Genomic DNA, 17,543 nt, shown 5'->3' with positions numbered 1-17,543 from the left:
CCCCCACACACGTGGCCTTCGGCAAACGCTTCCCGCCCCAGCCAACAACCGTTCACACTTCCCCCCCTCCTCCCTCCCCCCCTCCCTCCCTCCCCCCCTCCTCCCCTCCCCCCTCCTCCCTCCCCCCTCCTCCCTCCCCCCTCCCCCCTCCTCCCTCCCCCCTCCTCCCTCCCTCGCTCCTCTCGCTCACTCACCCCACTCGCCTTCCTATTCACTTACCTACTCGTCATGCTCACCCACTTACTGACCTACTCACTCACCTGCCACAACCCCCTCGCTCATACACTCACTTCCTCAGCCACTTATTCACTTTCCTCCTTATCTGCTCACCCAAGTACTCTCACCCACCTCCCACTCACCTGCTTATTCACTCACCGACTCACTCACCCAATCACTCACTAATTCACCTACTCACTCACCCCCCCCCTCCTTCACTCATGCCTACTTATTAACCTGTCCACCTATCTGCTCACCCACTCATCCTACCATGAAATCAATCATTTGCTCGCTCACTCCCCCCCCCCAGCACCTGACTCCCCGACTCACTCACCCACCCACTCGCTCGCTCTGTCACTCACCCTCCTGTTCGCTTCACCTACATATCGTCTCGCTCGCTCATCTTACTTTACTTACCCACCCAACCCATTCACCCACTCCTACACTCGCTCACTCCCCTTGCTACGTGCTCGTTCGCCCCATACGCCTCTCGGCCCCCCGCCTCTCTCTTTCTCTCTTGCACACTGAAGTATTTCTCGCTCCCTCGCTCTTTCCCATGCAAGCCCCCAACTGTGTCACCCACGTGGCCTTGAGTCTAACGCTTCCCGCCCCATCCAACAACCGTTCACACTTCCCCCCCCCGCGCCCGCCGCCGCACCCCCACCCCGAGCCACTGCCTCTTGCCTCACATCCATCCACCCACTGACCCGCCCCATTTCCTCGCTCTCAGAAACGTCCCCTTTGTGTGCCTGCGAGAGCCCCCCGCTCGATTTCGTGGCTCCGTCTCCGCGCGGCGAGCGGGGCTCTTTCCCCAAGCGCCCGCCTCCTACGGCTGCCCCCCCTCGGCTTTGGCGGGGGTTTTGCCGATCGTTGGATTTGTTTGTGAGAGAGAGAGAGCGAGAGCGATTGGGGAGGCAGAAGGAGGAAATGCTCTTTTAAAGTTTTCGTGAGCTGCGGAGGAGAAGCCGTTGCGATGCACGGAAGGAAGAGGGGGTCTTGAGCGTGACCTTGTTTGAAAGCTGGGGGGCCCCCATACTAGAACTCGTGGGGGGCTCATTGGCGTGGGGGGGGGGGCACGATACAGCCAATGTTAAACAAATGTAGACAAACGTTGAGCGGTTAAACAGGAATGAGTGCCTTCTGCAGTACAGCGCATTGCAGTGCCTCCAACCCCTTGTGTGTGTTTGTTCAGGCTAAGGGGAGCGGTGGTGGAACGGTTAGCGCGCTGTGCTCCGAACATGGCGACACGGGTTCGATTCCCGCTCACGGCCAACATCAGTGACGATTATCTGAACCGGTCCTGGGCCTCCCCGAGGTCGACTCAGCCTCAAATGAGTACCTGGTGCGGTGTGTAAACATAGCCAGTGGGGAGACAAAGGCGGTCGGGCTTGATGCTAGCCACCCACCCCCTCGTGTGCCGTGCCGGCCTTCATAGGTGCTACTCGCTAACACGCGGGATCTTTGTCTATAGATATTTGTGAATGTCAGGGTCAAGATAGTGAGTGTGTGTTTGTGAGTGTTGTATATGGATGTTTGTGATCGGGTTGATGGATTCAGATAATCGGTGGCGATTATCTGAATCGGTCACGGGCCTCCTCCCCTAGGTCTACTCGGCCTCAAGTGAGTACCCGGTGCGATGTGTAAAAAACATCGCCACTGGGGGAGACAAAGGCGGCCGGGCGTGGTGCTGGTCACCCACCCCCTCCTCGTGTGACGTCTCGGCCTTCACTCTATTCAAAGGCTACACGGGGCATCTTTGTTTTTTTGTTGTCAGGCTATGGCACCTTAATTGTACAAATGTTAAATATTGCACCAGCATTCCTTTTTTACTTGACTATAATACTTTAGAAGAGAGGGGGGTGGGGGGTTTGAATCCTTTTGCCCCCCACCCTTCGTGACGTCACGGGGCTGACTACGAGACCTGTCACAACATTCGTCATCGTCATCATCAGCCACGATCTATCCACTGCTTGTGAGGATTGCAGTGCCACTGTATTTTACATCATCATCATCATCATCGTCGTCGTCATCATCAGCCACGATCTATCCACTGCTTGTGAGGATTGCAGTGCCACTGTATTTTACATCATCATCGTCATCATCATCGTCGTCGTCATCATCAGCCATGATCTATCCACTGCTTGTGAGGATTGCAGTGCCACTGTATTTTACATCGTCATCATCATCGTCGTCGTCATCATCAGCCATGATCTATCCACTGCTTGTGAGGTTTGCAGTGCCACTGTATTTTACATCATCATCGTCGTCGTCGGCTGTGGTCAGTCCAGCAGTGTGGATATACCACTCGCTCGACCAATTGGCGTAGCAAAGGATCGTGATTTTATCATCAGCTACGGTCAATCCACTGCTGGATGAGGGGGGCGAGGGGGGGGTGCCCTGCCCCCCCCATCCCCGTAAGCCGTCCCCTATTTCTCGCGGCGCTGAGATGCAGCGATCCGCTTCGCGCGAGCTGATTTCGTCGCTCCGTCTCCGCGTTTGTATAAACGGAATTCCTTCTCCGGAGCATTCCCCCTCTCACACGGACAGCGATACGATGATGAAGGCAGTCGGGTTACCACGAGATACCGAGACTCTGAGAGAGAGAGAGAGACAGAGAAGGGACCGAGAGAGGACGGACAGGGAGGGACATTTAGAAAGACAGAGACGGTGAGAGCGACAAACGGACACGTGCACAGAGATCCGCCGCAGCAGAGACGCACGGTGAGAGACGCACAGTGAGAGACGCACAGTGAGAGACGCACAGTGAGAGACGCACGGTGAGAGACGCACGGTGAGAGACGCACGGTGAGAGACGCACGGTGAGAGACGCACGGTGAGAGACGCACACTGAGAGACGCACGGTGAGAGACGCACGGTGAGAGACGCACGGTGAGAGACGCACGGTGAGAGACGCACGGTGAGAGACGCACGGTGAGAGACGCACGGTGAGAGACGCACGGTGAGAGACGCACGGTGAGAGACGCACGGTGAGAGACGCACGGTGAGAGACGCACGGTGAGAGACGCACGGTGAGAGACGCACGGTGAGAGACGCACGGTGAGAGACGCACGGTGAGAGACGCACGGTGAGAGACGCACGGTGAGAGACGCACGGTGAGAGACGCACGGTGAGAGACGCACGGTGAGAGACGCACGGTGAGAGACGCACGGTGAGAGACGCACGGTGAGAGACGCACGGTGAGAGACGCACGGTGAGAGACGCACAGTGAGAGACGCACAGTGAGAGACGCACAGTGAGAGACGCACAGTGAGAGACGCACAGTGAGAGACGCACAGTGAGAGACGCACAGTGAGAGACGCACAGTGAGAGACGCACAGTGAGAGACGCACAGTGAGAGACGCACAGTGAGAGACGCACAGTGAGAGACGCACAGTGAGAGACGCACAGTGAGAGACGCACAGTGAGAGACGCACAGTGAGAGACGCACAGTGAGAGACGCACAGTGAGAGACGCACAGTGAGAGACGCACAGTGAGAGACGCACAGTGAGAGACGCACAGTGAGAGACGCACAGTGAGAGACGCACAGTGAGAGACGCACAGTGAGAGACGCACAGTGAGAGACGCACAGTGAGAGACGCACAGTGAGAGACGCACAGTGAGAGACGCACAGTGAGAGACGGAGTCAGGGAGGAGAAGCGCAGCCAACGCAGACGGAGAGACGGGCAGCAGTCGATGGACAGACGCACGGACAGGGACAGAAAGAGCGAAACACGGAGGGCATGAGCTGGAAAGATGGACAGAAGCACGTGGGCACAATGACCTCCTTCCCTCCGTCCCTCCCCCCTCCCTCCCTCCCTCTCTCTCTCCCCCCTCCCCTCACCCCCCTCATCCCCCTCCTTGGCCTGGGTGCATCCTGCCCCATCCAGTAGAGGACGGGAGCGGTGAGACGAGTCTCGTGCAACCGGATCGGGCGCGGGGACGCAGGCGGTGGGGCCTGCACGGCACGGGGGTGGGTGAGTGAGCGGGCGAGCGAGCGGGCGGGCGAGCGGGCGGGCGAGCGAGCGGGCGGGTGGGTGATGGAGGGGGTGAATTAAAGGGGGTGCTTTTGGGGAGTGAGTTAAGGGATGTGAGAGTTAGTTGAATGGGTGAGCGAGTGAGTGAGTTAGGGAGCGGATGAGTTCAAGGGGTGAGTGAGTGAGTGAGCGAGCAGGTGAGCGTGAGTGAGCGAGCGAGCAGGTGAGCGTGAGTGAGCGAGCGAGCAATTGAGCCAGCGAGTGAGGTCGTTGGGTGGGTAGGGTTCAGAAACAGAGCACGAGAGAGAGAGAGGAGTGGCAGAGAAGCGAGGAGAGGGTTGGAGTGAAGTGGCTACACACACACACGCGCGCGCACACGTACGCACGCACGCACACATACACGCACGCACAGATGAGTGATGGGGAGGCGATGGCTGAGCAAGGAGAGGTTTCTTTCTCGTAGAAGAGGGGACTGAGTTACTGACTTTGAGAGGGCAAACGAGACCGGTTGAGGGCGGCGGATCGGAAGGGAGAGACGCATGCGGACACGAGAGAAGCACTGAGAGAGAGAGAGAGACGGAGAGACACGCACATTTACAGATAGACACGCAGAGAGACACCCATAGAGTGAGCAGGTAGCAGTCGTAGACGTGAAGACAAGACGTGCAGCGTAGAGAGAGAGAGAGAGACAAAGGCGGAGATGTCTGGCGGGACGGAGAGAGACGCCACGTGCCACCGATGATGTGGATCATGGCTGGGAATGTTGATGGCAGGGGGTGGGTGGATGGATCGTAGCACAGTGAGCGGCGTGCGGGGGGGCATTGCACCAGCCAATCGCCCCCGCTCGCTCGCTCGCTCGGACTCGCTCGCAGATTCGCACGTGGAGATGAACACACTCGCACGACACTCGCAGATTTGCACGCACGCACACACACACGCGCACGCGAGCAGATTCGCATGCACACGCACACTAGCAGATTCACACGCACGCACTCGCGCACACACTCGTAGATTCATACGCACACACACTTGCGCACACTAGCAGATTCACACACACGCACACACACGCGCACACTCACAGATTCGCACGCACACATATTTGCGCACACTAGCAGATTCACACGCACACGCACGCACACACCCGCGCGCACGTCGACAAGGACACAGGTTCACACACGTTCACGCAAACGCACTGATACGATCACATACTGATTAACGCGCACACTCGCGCGCGCACACGCTCGCAGACTCACGCGCAACAACAACGGTGACGTCACCACGCCGCTCGTGCCAGGCTAGGTGCACTTTGAGGCCGTCGCGTGAAATGTCAAAGGCGCGCTGGCAGGAGGTCACGGGACAGACCCCCCCCACCCCCCCCAGGTGTCATGCGTTGATCGATTGAGGTGACTGGCAAATGCGCACCACCTGTGCTCGACCACTCTCGTTTTAGCCGCCAGGCATTGTTGTGAGCGTCGCTCCTCCGCCCTCCGCTGTTGCTGGAGGGCGACTGCCTCCAACTGCCCTGCAGCGGCGTCCTTCGCGAGCCTCCTCCACGGAGGCCGATCTTGACACCGCTGGTACCGGTCGTCGACAAATCCACTGAGCTCCACATCCTTCTGTACCGCATCGGCCCATCGGTTCTCTAGCACCTGCCGTGCCCGTGTAGCCCCACGCTGTCCTGCAAGACAGAAGCTGCTTAGGCGTGCAGTGGCTGGGCATGCGGGGCTGCATGACCCAGCCAACACAGCCTCGTCTGTCACGGGAGTTCACTGATGGGACTGTGTCCAGATTTCTCTCACACACACACACGGATACACAAAAAAACATGTCCTCTTACACAAAGGCAAAGATACCCCGTGTTGCCTACACAGACACCTGGGGCAAGTGCTCTTACACAAAAACAAAGATCCCGCCTATAGCCTTAACAGACTGTTGGGGCAAGTGCTGTTAGCGAGCATCTATGAAGGCCAGAACGACACATGAAGGGGTGGGTGACCAGCACCACGCCACATACACACAAACACAGAGACACACGCACACAAACATACTCGGACACACACAAACATAACCAGAGACACACATACACAGAACCTGAATCGGATTGACGGAAAGGAGGAGAGATGACACACAAGGCCCAAGGAGGGGCAGCTCTCGAACCCAAAAACGCCCTTCTCTCGCTAAGATCAAAACTAAGCGACGACGACGCCAACCCGCGGAGCATTTCTCTCGTCCCCCCTCCAACGTGACCCCAGCACCCCCCCCCACCCCCAGGTGGAGTCCCTCGCATGCTCAAGCGTGCTCGTGCGCGTTTTCCTTGAATCGGTTAGGAACACGTGCGCACACAGACACACACACAGACACACACACGGGGGCCGCTGCGTCCGTCTCTCCCCCGAAACTATCTCCGCTGCACTTCTGCCCTGCAGTCAGCCGGGCCTCCCTGTGTCTCTCTAATCCCAGCGACACTGCGCATTCCTTACGCCACTGTACACGCACGCCGTGCCTCTGTACGGGAGGGATAGGCGGCTTGGCCTCTGCCTGTCTTCTTTCCCACCCGCCCCTCCCTCACCTACCTCCCTCACTCACCTCCCTCCATTCTTCACCTCCCTCCCTTCCTCCCTTCCTTACCTCCCTGCCTCACTCCCTCACCTACCTCCCCACCCTCCCCTCACTCACCTCCCTCCCTCCCTCACCTACCTCCCTTCCTTACCTTCCTGCCTCACTCCCTCACCTCCCTCCCTCCCTCACCTCCCTCACCTCCCTCCCTCACCTCCCTCCATTCTTCACCTACCTCCCTTACCTACCTACCTCCCTCACCTACCTCACCTCCCTCACCTACCTCACCTCCCTCCCTCACCTCCCTCACCTCCCTCCCGTGGCCTCTCTCTGTAATGAGAATCAGACTGTATTTAAACTGGAGGAATCCGATGAGCCGTGAAGCTCTTTTTCAGAGGTGTGGCCAGTGGTTTTCGCGAACGTCCGGTGATGGTGATGTGACTCGTGGGCCCACTGTCTATCCACCGCTAGACGAAGGCTTCCCCCCACGATGCGTCGGTCGTGGAGAAATGGGGGGGGGTGGGGGTGAGGGAGTGGGGGTTGTCTCGACCATACTTCACCACGCCGGTCAGCGTGGGTTGGTGAAGAGAGGAGAGGAAAGGGGGTTGCCCCGGGAGCTGTTCAGAACTCGTCGGCGGGAAGACGAAATCTGGTGGCATGGTTCGCGGCGCGACTCGCTAACCACTGCGCCACCACTCCAACCCTCGCCGTCTCGGAGAGAGAGAGAGACACGGGAGCCAGCGCCGCCAATAATCCCGGGTTCGAGTCCTGGAGATGGGCTCGCTGGGCTGCTTTTTATGTTCCTTGAGAAAAAGGGGGAGCTGGTTCTTCATATATTAGCACGGTCGCGCTACGTACGGTGCGAAAGAAGTTCAACAAACGCGCGTCTGTACGTCGTGTTTGAAAACGAGAGGTGGTCAAACAGCTCCTCCTGGCACGCGGACTCGAGACTCGGTGAGGCTTTCTTGGGCGAAGGAATACCGCTGCTACGATCGGAGATGCGGCGATTACATCGGAGGTACAATCAGCGCTGTTGTGCCCTCTGGGTGTGAGCTGGAGGGTTTTTGGGGTGTGTCTCCCCCCGAAGGTGATTCATAGTGGCAATGTCACAGCGCGGGGGTTCTCAACGCTACCGTCTCTCTAGAGTTCTTTGAATTCTCTCTCTCTCTCTGTGTGTGTCAGGGTTCATAATGGCTGTTGTGGGAAACTCCTAAAGCCAGTACCACTCCCCTGATCCTCGGTTTGATTTTGCACGTGAGCACGTGTGTGCATCCAGGTGCGTGCGTGTGTACGTGGGTTTGTATACACGCTCGTGTGCGAGCAGACACACCCGCGTGTGTGTGTTTGTATTGTAAACATCGCCACCAGGGAGACAAAGGCGGCCGGGCGTGGTGTTGGCCACCCACCCCCTTCGTGTGCCGTGCCGGCCTTTGTCTCGTGGATGCATTGTTAGCGTCCGTGGGGGGAGTGGTGGCGCAACGGTTAGCGCCAAGAAACCGGCCACCCCAGTTCGATTCCCGCTCCTGACCAATGGGCATCGCATATTTGAACCCCTCTTGGTCAACTCAGCCTTAAATGAGCACCTGGCGCAGTGGTAAACATCGCCACCGGGGAGACAAAGGCGGCCCGGCGTGGTGCTGGCCACCCACCCCCTCGTAGCACCGTTCCAGCCTTCATAGGTGCTACTCGCTAACAGCACTTGCCCCAACAGTCTGTTCAGGCTATACGGGGGAATCTTGGTCTTGGTTTATCTTTGTGCGTATGCATGAGAGCTCGCTCGCAGTACTTGCCCCAGCCATCTGTTAAGTCTATAGGGGCGTGGGGTGGGGATCTTTGCCTTCGTCCGTGCATGTACGCGAGCGAACGTGCGCGGGCCTATACGTGCGTGCGTACACGCGGCGCTCCCCGTGACGCCACGCGGGGCAGGCTTTGTGGAGGAGGAGGCGGAGGAGGAGGAGCGGTGGCGGGGGTGCCGCGTGGCTTCGCTCGGATGAGTGACCTTGTGGTCCTCGCGGCAGCTCGGCGACGTCTAAGTTTAGATCGTTCATCTCGACGCCGCAGCCGCCGCCACTGCCGCTGCCACGGCACTTATTCTCCTCGCCGATTCAGCAGCGAGCTGCCGATAAGGGCCGGTGGAAGCGGTGGTGGTGGTGGTGAAGCGGTGGTGGTGAAGTGGTGGTGGTGAAGTGGTGGTGGTGGTGGTGGTGGTGAAGCGGTGGTGGTGGTGAAGCGGTGGTGGTGGTGGTGAAGCGGTGGTGGTGGTGGTGGTGGTGAAGCGGTGGTGGTGGTGAAGCGGTGGTGGTGAAGTGGTGGTGGTGGTGGTGAAGCGGTGGTGGTGGTGGTGGTGAAGCGGTAGTGGTGGTGGTGGTGAAGCGGTGGTGGTGAAGTGGTGGTGGTGGTGGTGAAGCGGTGGTGGTGGTGTAGTGGTGGTGAAGTGGTGGTGGTGGTGGTGGTGAAGCGGTGGTGGTGGTGAAGCGGTGGTGGTGGTGAAGCGGTGGTGGTGGTGGTGAAGCGGTGGTGGTGGTGAAGCGGTGGTGGTGGTGAAGCGGTGGTGGTGAAGTGGTGGTGGTGGTGGTGAAGCGGTGGTGGTGGTGGTGGTGAAGCGGTGGTGGTGGTGGTGGTGAAGCGGTGGTGGTGGTGGTGAAGCGGTGGTGGTGGTGGTGAAGCGGTGGTGGTGGTGGTGGTGAAGCGGTGGTGGTGGTGAAGCGGTGGTGGTGGTGGTGGTGGTGAAGCGGTCGTGGTGAAGCGGTGGTGGTGGTGGTGAAGCGGTGGTGGGGGTGGTGGTGAAGCGGTGGTGGTGGTGAAGCGGTGGTGGGGGTGGTGAAGTGGTGGTGGTGGTGGTGAAGCGGTGGTGGTGAAGCGGTGGTGGTGGTGGTGAAGCGGTGGTGGTGAAGTGGTGGTGGTGGTGGTGAAGCGGTGGTGGTGGTGGTGAAGCGGTGGTGGTGGTGAAGCGGTGGTGGTGAAGTGGTGGTGGTGGTGGTGAAGCGGTGGTGGTGAAGTGGTGGTGGTGGTGGTGAAGCGGTGGTGGTGAAGTGGTGGTGGTGGTGGTGAAGCAGTGGTGGTGGTGGTGAAGCGGTGGTGGTGGTGGTGAAGCGGTGGTGGTGGTGAAGCGGTGGTGGGGGTGGTGAAGTGGTGGTGGTGGTGGTGAAGCGGTGGTGGTGAAGCGGTGGTGGTGGTGGTGAAGTGGTGGTGGTGGTGGTGGTGGTGAAGCGGTGGTGGTGGTGGTGAAGCGGTGGTGGTGGTGAAGCGGTGGTGGTGAAGTGGTGGTGGTGGTGGTGAAGCGGTGGTGGTGAAGTGGTGGTGGTGGTGGTGAAGCGGTGGTGGTGAAGTGGTGGTGGTGGTGGTGAAGCAGTGGTGGTGGTGGTGAAGCGGTGGTGGTGGTGGTGAAGCGGTGGTGGTGGTGGTGAAGCGGTGGTGGTGAAGTGGTGGTGGTGGTGGTGAAGCGGTGGTGGTGGTGTAGTGGTGGTGAAGTGGTGGTGGTGGTGGTGGTGAAGCGGTGGTGGTGGTGGTGAAGCGGTGGTGGTGGTGGTGAAGCGGTGGTGGGGGTCGTGAAGTGGTGGTGGTGAAGCGGTGGTGGTGGTGGTGAAGCGGTGGTGGTGAAGTGGTGGTGGTGGTGGTGAAGCGGTGGTGGTGGTGTAGTGGTGGTGAAGTGGTGGTGGTGGTGGTGGTGGTGAAACGGTGGTGGTGGTGAAGCGGTGGTGGTGGTGAAGCGGTGGTGGTGGTGGTGAAGCGGTGGTGGTGGTGAAGCGGTGGTGGTGGTGGTGAAGCGGTGGTGGGGGTGGTGAAGCGGTGGTGGTGGTGGTGAAGTGGTGGTGGGGGTGGTGTAGCTGTCGAGCGCTCAGGCTGTGCAACTGCGCCTGGGGTAGGCCCAGTGGCGAGCGATATCAGAACCGGTCCTGGGTACTGACCCACCATCCCCACCATCCACCATCCCCACCAACCGCATCATCCCCACCAACCGCATCATCCCCACCATCCCCACCAACCCCACCATCCCCACCAACCGCATCATCCCCACCAACCGCATCATCCCCACCAACCGCATCATCCCCACCAACCGCATCATCCCCACCAACCGCATCATCCCCACCAACCGCATCATCCCCACCAACCGCATCATCCCCACCAACCCCACCAACCGCATCATCCCCACCAACCCTACCAACCGCATCATCCCCACCATCCCCACCAACCGCATCATCCCCACCAACCGCACCATCCCCACCAACCCCACCAACCGCATCATCCCCACCATCCCCACCAACCGCATCATCCCCACCAACCGCATCATCCCCACCAACCCCACCAACCGCATCATCCCCACCAACCCCACCAACCGCATCATCCCCACCAACCCCACCAACCGCATCATCCCCACCAACCGCACCATCCCCACCAACCCCACCAACCGCACCATCCCCACCAACCGCACCATCCCCACCAACCCCACCAACCGCACCATCCCCACCAACCGCATCATCCCCACCAACCCCACCAACCGCACCATCCCCACCAACCGCACCATCCCCACCAACCCCACCAACCGCATCATCCTCACCAACCCCACCAACCGCACCATCCCCACCAACCGCACCATCCCCACCAACCCCACCAACCGCACCATCCCCACCAACCGCACCATCCCCACCAACCCCACCAACCGCACCATCCCCACCAACCGCACCATCCCCACCATCCCCACCAACCGCATCATCCCCACCAACCGCACCATCCCCACCAACCCCACCAACCGCACCATCCCCACCAACCGCACCATCCCCACCAACCCCACCAACCGCACCATCCCCACCAACCGCACCATCCCCACCATCCCCACCAACCGCATCATCCCCACCAACCCCACCAACCGCACCATCCCCACCAACCCCACCAACCGCACCATCCCCACCAACCCCACCAACCGCATCATCCCCACCAACCCCACCAACTGCATCATCCCCACCAACCCCACCAACCGCACCATCCTCACCATCCCCACCAACCGCATCATCCCCACCAACCCCACCAACCGCACCATCCCCACCAACCCCACCAACCGCACCATCCCCACCAACCCCACCAACCGCACCATCCCCACCAACCCCACCAACCGCATCATCCCCACCAACCGCACCATCCCCACCATCCCCACCAACCGCACCATCCCCACCATCCCCACCAACCGCACCATCCCCACCAACCCCACCAACCGCATCATCCCCACCAACCACACCATCCCCACCAACCCCACCAACCGCACCATCCCCACCAACCCCACCAACCGCATCATCCCCACCAACCCCACCAACCGCACCATCCCCACCAACCCCACCAACCGCACCATCCCCACCATCCCCACCAACCCCACCAACCGCACCATCCCCACCATCCCCACCAACCCCACCAACCGCACCATCCCCACCATCCCCACCATCCCCACCAACCCCACCAACCACACCATCCCCACCATCCCCACCAACCCCACCAACCGCATCATCCCCACCAACCGCATCATCCCCACCAACCCCACCAACCGCTCCATCCCCACCAACCCCACCAACCGCACCATCCCCACCAACCCCACCAACCGCACCAACCCCACCAACCCCACCAACCGCACCATCCCCACCATCCCCACCAACCCCACCAACCGCACCATCCCCACCATCCCCACCAACCCCACCAACCGCACCATCCCCACCATCCCCACCATCCCCACCAACCCCACCAACCGCACCATCCCCACCATCCCCACCAACCCCACCAACCGCATCATCCCCACCAACCGCATCATCCCCACCAACGCCACCAACCGCACCATCCCCACCAACCCCACCAACCGCACCATCCCCACCAACCCCACCAACCGCACCATCCCCACCAACCGCACCATCCCCACCAACCCCACCAATCGCATCATCCCCACCAACCGCATCATCCCCACCAACCCCACCAACCGCATCATCCCCACCAACCGCACCATCCCCACCAACCCCACCAACCGCATCATCCCCACCAACCGCATCATCCCCACCAACCCCACCAACCGCACCATCCCCACCAACCGCACCATCCCCACCAACCCCACCAACCGCATCATCCCCACCAACCGCATCATCCCCACCAACCCCACCAACCGCATCATCCCCACCAACCGCATCATCCCCACCAACCGCACCATCCCCACCAACCCCACCAACCGCACCATCCCCACCAACCCCACCAACCGCACCATCCCCACCAACCCCACCAACCGCACCATCCCCCACCAACCGCACCATCCCCACCAACCCCACCAACCGCATCATCCCCACCATCCCCACCATCCCCACCAACCCCACCAACCGCACCATCCCCACCAACCCCACCAACCGCACCATCCCCACCAACCCCACCAACCGCACCATCCCCACCAACCGCACCATCCCCACCAACCCCACCAACCGCATCATCCCCACCAACCCCACCAACCGCATCATCCCCACCAACCGCACCATCCCCACCAACCCCACCAACCGCATCATCCCCACCAACCGCATCATCCCCACCAACCGCACCATCCCCACCAACCCAACCAACCGCATCATCCCCACCAACCCGACCAACCGCACCATCCCCACCATCCCCACCAACCCCACCAACCGCACCATCCCCACCATCCCCACCAACCCCACCAACCGCACCGTCCCCACCAACCCCACCAACCGCACCATCCCCACCAACCCCACCAACCGCACCATCCCCACCAACCGCACCATCCCCACCAACCCCACCAACCGCATCATCCCCACCAACCCCACCAACCGCATCATCCCCACCAACCGCACCATCCCCACCAACCCCACCAACCGCATCATCCCCACCAACCGCATCATCCCCACCAACCGCACCATCCCCACCAACCCCACCAACCGCATCATCCCCACCAACCCCACCAACCGCACCATCCCCACCATCCCCACCAACCCCACCAACCGCACCATCCCCACCAACCCCACCAACCGCACCATCCCCACCAACCCCACCAACCGCACCATCCCCACCAACCCCACCAACCGCATCATCCCCACCAACCGCATCATCCCCACCAACCCCACCAACCGCATCATCCCCACCAACCCCACCAACCGCACCATCCCCACCAACCCCACCAACCGCACCATCCCCACCAACCCCACCAACCGCACCATCCCCACCAACCGCATCATCCCCACCAACCCCACCAACCGCACCATCCCCACCAACCCCACCAACCCCACCAACCGCACCATCCCCACCAACCGCACCATCCCCACCAACCCCACCAACCGCATCATCCCCACCAACCGCACCATCCCCACCAACCCCACCAACCGCATCATCCCCACCAACCCCACCAACCGCACCATCCCCACCAACCCCACCAACCGCATCATCCCCACCAACCGCACCATCCCCACCAACCCCACCAACCGCACCATCCCCACCAACCCCACCAACCGCATCATCCCCACCAACCGCATCATCCCCACCAACCCCACCATCCCCAGCATCACCACTTTCCCCACTATCCCCCACCAGGTGATATGCAGGTTCTGACGTCACTCACAACTGATGTTGACCTCGGCCAGGTGACGAATTCAGATGACGGGCACCATAGCGCAATGCGCTAACCACTGCACCACGGCCGGAGCTATAATAACATCAATCACGTCCTTCGTTTACCCAGAACTCGTCGAATTCGTCAATAACACCGTGGCCTTAAAAGGAAACATGTAAATGATAGATGACGTTTGGGGCAGTGGCCCTCCTTCACGACACAGGTCCGTTGCCTGAAACGTCGCCTGTCTTCAGGCAACGACGCCGCGTTGATCGAGGGACGTGTCGAGTTTTGTTTGTTGTTGTCGTTGTTTGCGCATCGCACTGCCAGCGTGGCAGCGTCGCCACCCAATTGGTTTTATTTACCTTGGAAAGTCTCGCCGAGTCTCGAGATTCGACTCATCATCGGGGGGGGGGGGGGGGGCAGGGGGTTGCCGCTACACTTTGGGATGTTTGGCCATGAATTCCCTCGGCGAGCCGTTTGGCTTCGCTTCGCGTGGAAGCAAACCCGGGGTGATGCCCGCTCGGCACGCGGGCAACGCTCGGCACAACTCCGCACGGACGGACGTCGATGCCGTACGACGTCGCCCGGCCACGGCGACGACCGTGCGCCGATCCCGCTCGTTTGCCGCACTGCCTAAACACCCCCCCCCCCCCCCACGTCGGCGACTGTGACAGGCCTAGCCATTGAGGACGGAACCGCGCGCGTACGTGGGAACCACACGCGTGTGCTCGCGCGCGCGCCACCGCCGCCGCGCGCCGTGTGTTTGTGTAGAGAGCGCGCGAGAGGGAGCGACAACGCAGCAAGGGCGCCTGCAGCCGTCAACAAAAACGCGAAATAAATATGGGCGCACGGGGCGGGGGGGGGGCCGCGCGACGTCACAGGGAGGCCCAGTGTGCCCTGCGCGAGGCCGCGGCCGTCGGCTCGCGCGCTCGCTGCACACAAGTGGGTTTGTGCGCCGCTGTGCGGGCGGCCGGCACCGCAAGGGGAGAGAGGGTGGCGGGCTGTGTGAGTGTGCGAGTGTGCGAGTGTGCGTGTGTGCGTGTGTTGGCACAGTAGAGGGTACAGCCGGTGCATCCGCCGGTCATCCGAGTCGGCCAACCCATGGCACCTGGGTCTGTCCCGAGACCTCCTCCTGTCAGCGAGCCTTCGACACTTCACGTGGCCTCAGAGGGCGGCATCTGGCCTGGCACGGGCGCACGTGGTCACATCACCGTCACTTCGTGGCAAAGGGCGGGTATTGGTGCGTGTGCGAGAGTGTGTGTGTGTAGCGGTTAGCGCGCTGCGCTATGAACCTGGCGACCCGGGTTCGATTCCCACTCACGGTCAACACCAATGACGATTATCTGAACCGGTCCTGGGCCTCCCCTAGGTCGACTCAGCCTCAAATGAGTACCTGGTGCGATCTGTAAACATCGTCATTAGGGAGACAAAGGCGGCCGGGCGTGGTGTTGGCCACCCACCCCCTCGTGTGCCGAGCCGGCCTTCATAGGTGCTCGCTAACAGCACTTGCCCCTACAGTCTGTTAAGGCTAAATGGGGGATCTTTGTCTTTGTGTAGAGGGAGCGGCTAACACCGGTGACGATTATCTGAACCGGTCATGGGCCTCCCCTAGGTCGACTCAGCCTCAAATGAGTACCTGGTGCGGAAACATCGCCACTGGGGAGACAAAGGCGGCCGCGCATGATGCTTTTAGCTACTCGCTAACGACACTTGCCCCAACAGTCCGTTTGAAGGTTCTATGCGGGAATCCTTGTCTTTGCGTGCGTGCATGTGCGTGTACACGCATGTGTTCACATGCATTTCAATGTGGGAGCATTGCACGTGTGCAGCACATGTGTATGTGTTATGCATGTGTGCGTGCGCGTGTGCAAGTGGGTTGTGTGTGTGTGTAGTGGGGAGTGGTAATGTCGCGGTTACAGAACTACGCTACCCGACTTGGATTACCGCTCACGACCAATAACACCGGCAAATGTTTGAACCGGTTTTGGGCCTCCCCTAGGTCGGCTCGGCATCAAATGAGTACCTGGTGCGGTGTGTAAACATCGCCGCTGGGGAGACAGAGGCGGCTGGGCGTGGTGCTGGCCACCCACTCCCTCGTGCGCCGTGCCGGCCTTCATAGGTGCTGCTCGCTAACAGCACTTGCCCCAACAGCCTGTTAAGGCTACACGGGGGATCTTTGTCTTTGAGTGTCTCTGAACGGGGTGGGTGGCCAGCACCACGCCCGGCTGTCTTTGTTTTTGTTGTGTGTGGAGCAGCGTCATAATAGGTCGCCGGTTTATAAAATAGCGATTCATTAGTCGCGTGCCTTTTCACTGCGCCAACGAGGTTGTTGATTGATGCAGACAGTACAGCAAGTAGGACCCCACATCGCAGAGTTGGGTATGATCTAACCCCCTTCCCCCCCCCGCGAATGTGTGGATTTTTGTCCGTGCACTTTCGATTTCCTTCCTCTGCTAACAAGAATGTCTACGTCCAGTGCCCGGATGAGAGCTTCCCCATGCTGTGTGAGTTTTGCTCGGAGTCGGGGAGGGGGGTAGGGGGTTATTTGACCATACTTCACCACACTGGGCAACATGGGTTGGTGTCAGCAGAGAGCACGGACGTGAGAGCATAGGAGTACAGTAAAGCCATGGAGTTTTTCTTGTTTTATCTGCACTGGTCCCTGCTGCCCAAACAGCCTCTGCAAACCTGGCTGGACCCAAGATCCAGGGACGATCTTGGCTCCATCCTGCTGAGGTCTGACGAGACACCAAGTGCATTCTGGGTGATTTTAACAGGGCATGCAGGCGCTCCCAGAAAACGGATTGGCCTCAACGTCTCCCCAAATCCAGGACCACCTTGGTAGTAATGAGGTCTTGAGGCTCTTGTTGAGGCAGTCGCGGGCAAGGTGAAGATAGAGGCGCAAGCCCTGCAATTACTTGCTCGGGCCACTGCTGGCGGAAGGGGGCAGGGGTGCTCACACTCCGAGTAAGCTGCGGAAGATAAACGTTGGCCTCCTCTTCAATGCTGGCCAGTTCACGTGTTGGAGAAAGTGGTGGAAATTCCACGTTGCTGTGACGGGAGGCGAGTCTATCCATGGGACGACGACTGTCGACTCGGCCTTGGAGCGACGACGATGACGACGATGACGACGCCAAGTCAACAGCACCCCCTCACCTCACCCCCCCCACATCTAACCAGGATGTGAACCTGCAACCTTCCGATCGCGAACCGC

General features: G+C 60.4%; 1 protein-coding gene across 1 annotated transcript in view; it reads left to right on the top strand.

Annotated features, from left to right (window-relative positions):
* The window catches only part of LOC144946728 (uncharacterized), a 113,052-nt gene that overhangs the window by 37,169 nt on the left and 58,340 nt on the right, over positions 1 to 17,543 (top strand). Inside the window, exon 3 of the mRNA XM_078875858.1 lies at positions 4,105 to 4,191. The gene's annotated coding sequence lies outside the window, so the exon portion shown is untranslated. The remainder of the gene's footprint in view (positions 1 to 4,104; positions 4,192 to 17,543) is intronic.

The sequence above is a fragment of the Lampetra fluviatilis genome, chromosome 42 (genome assembly GCF_964198595.1).
Source record: "Lampetra fluviatilis chromosome 42, kcLamFluv1.1, whole genome shotgun sequence".
Taxonomy (NCBI): domain Eukaryota; kingdom Metazoa; phylum Chordata; class Hyperoartia; order Petromyzontiformes; family Petromyzontidae; genus Lampetra; species Lampetra fluviatilis.
Note: the sequence above shows the minus strand (reverse complement) of the source record. Positions and strands in the feature narration are given on the sequence as shown.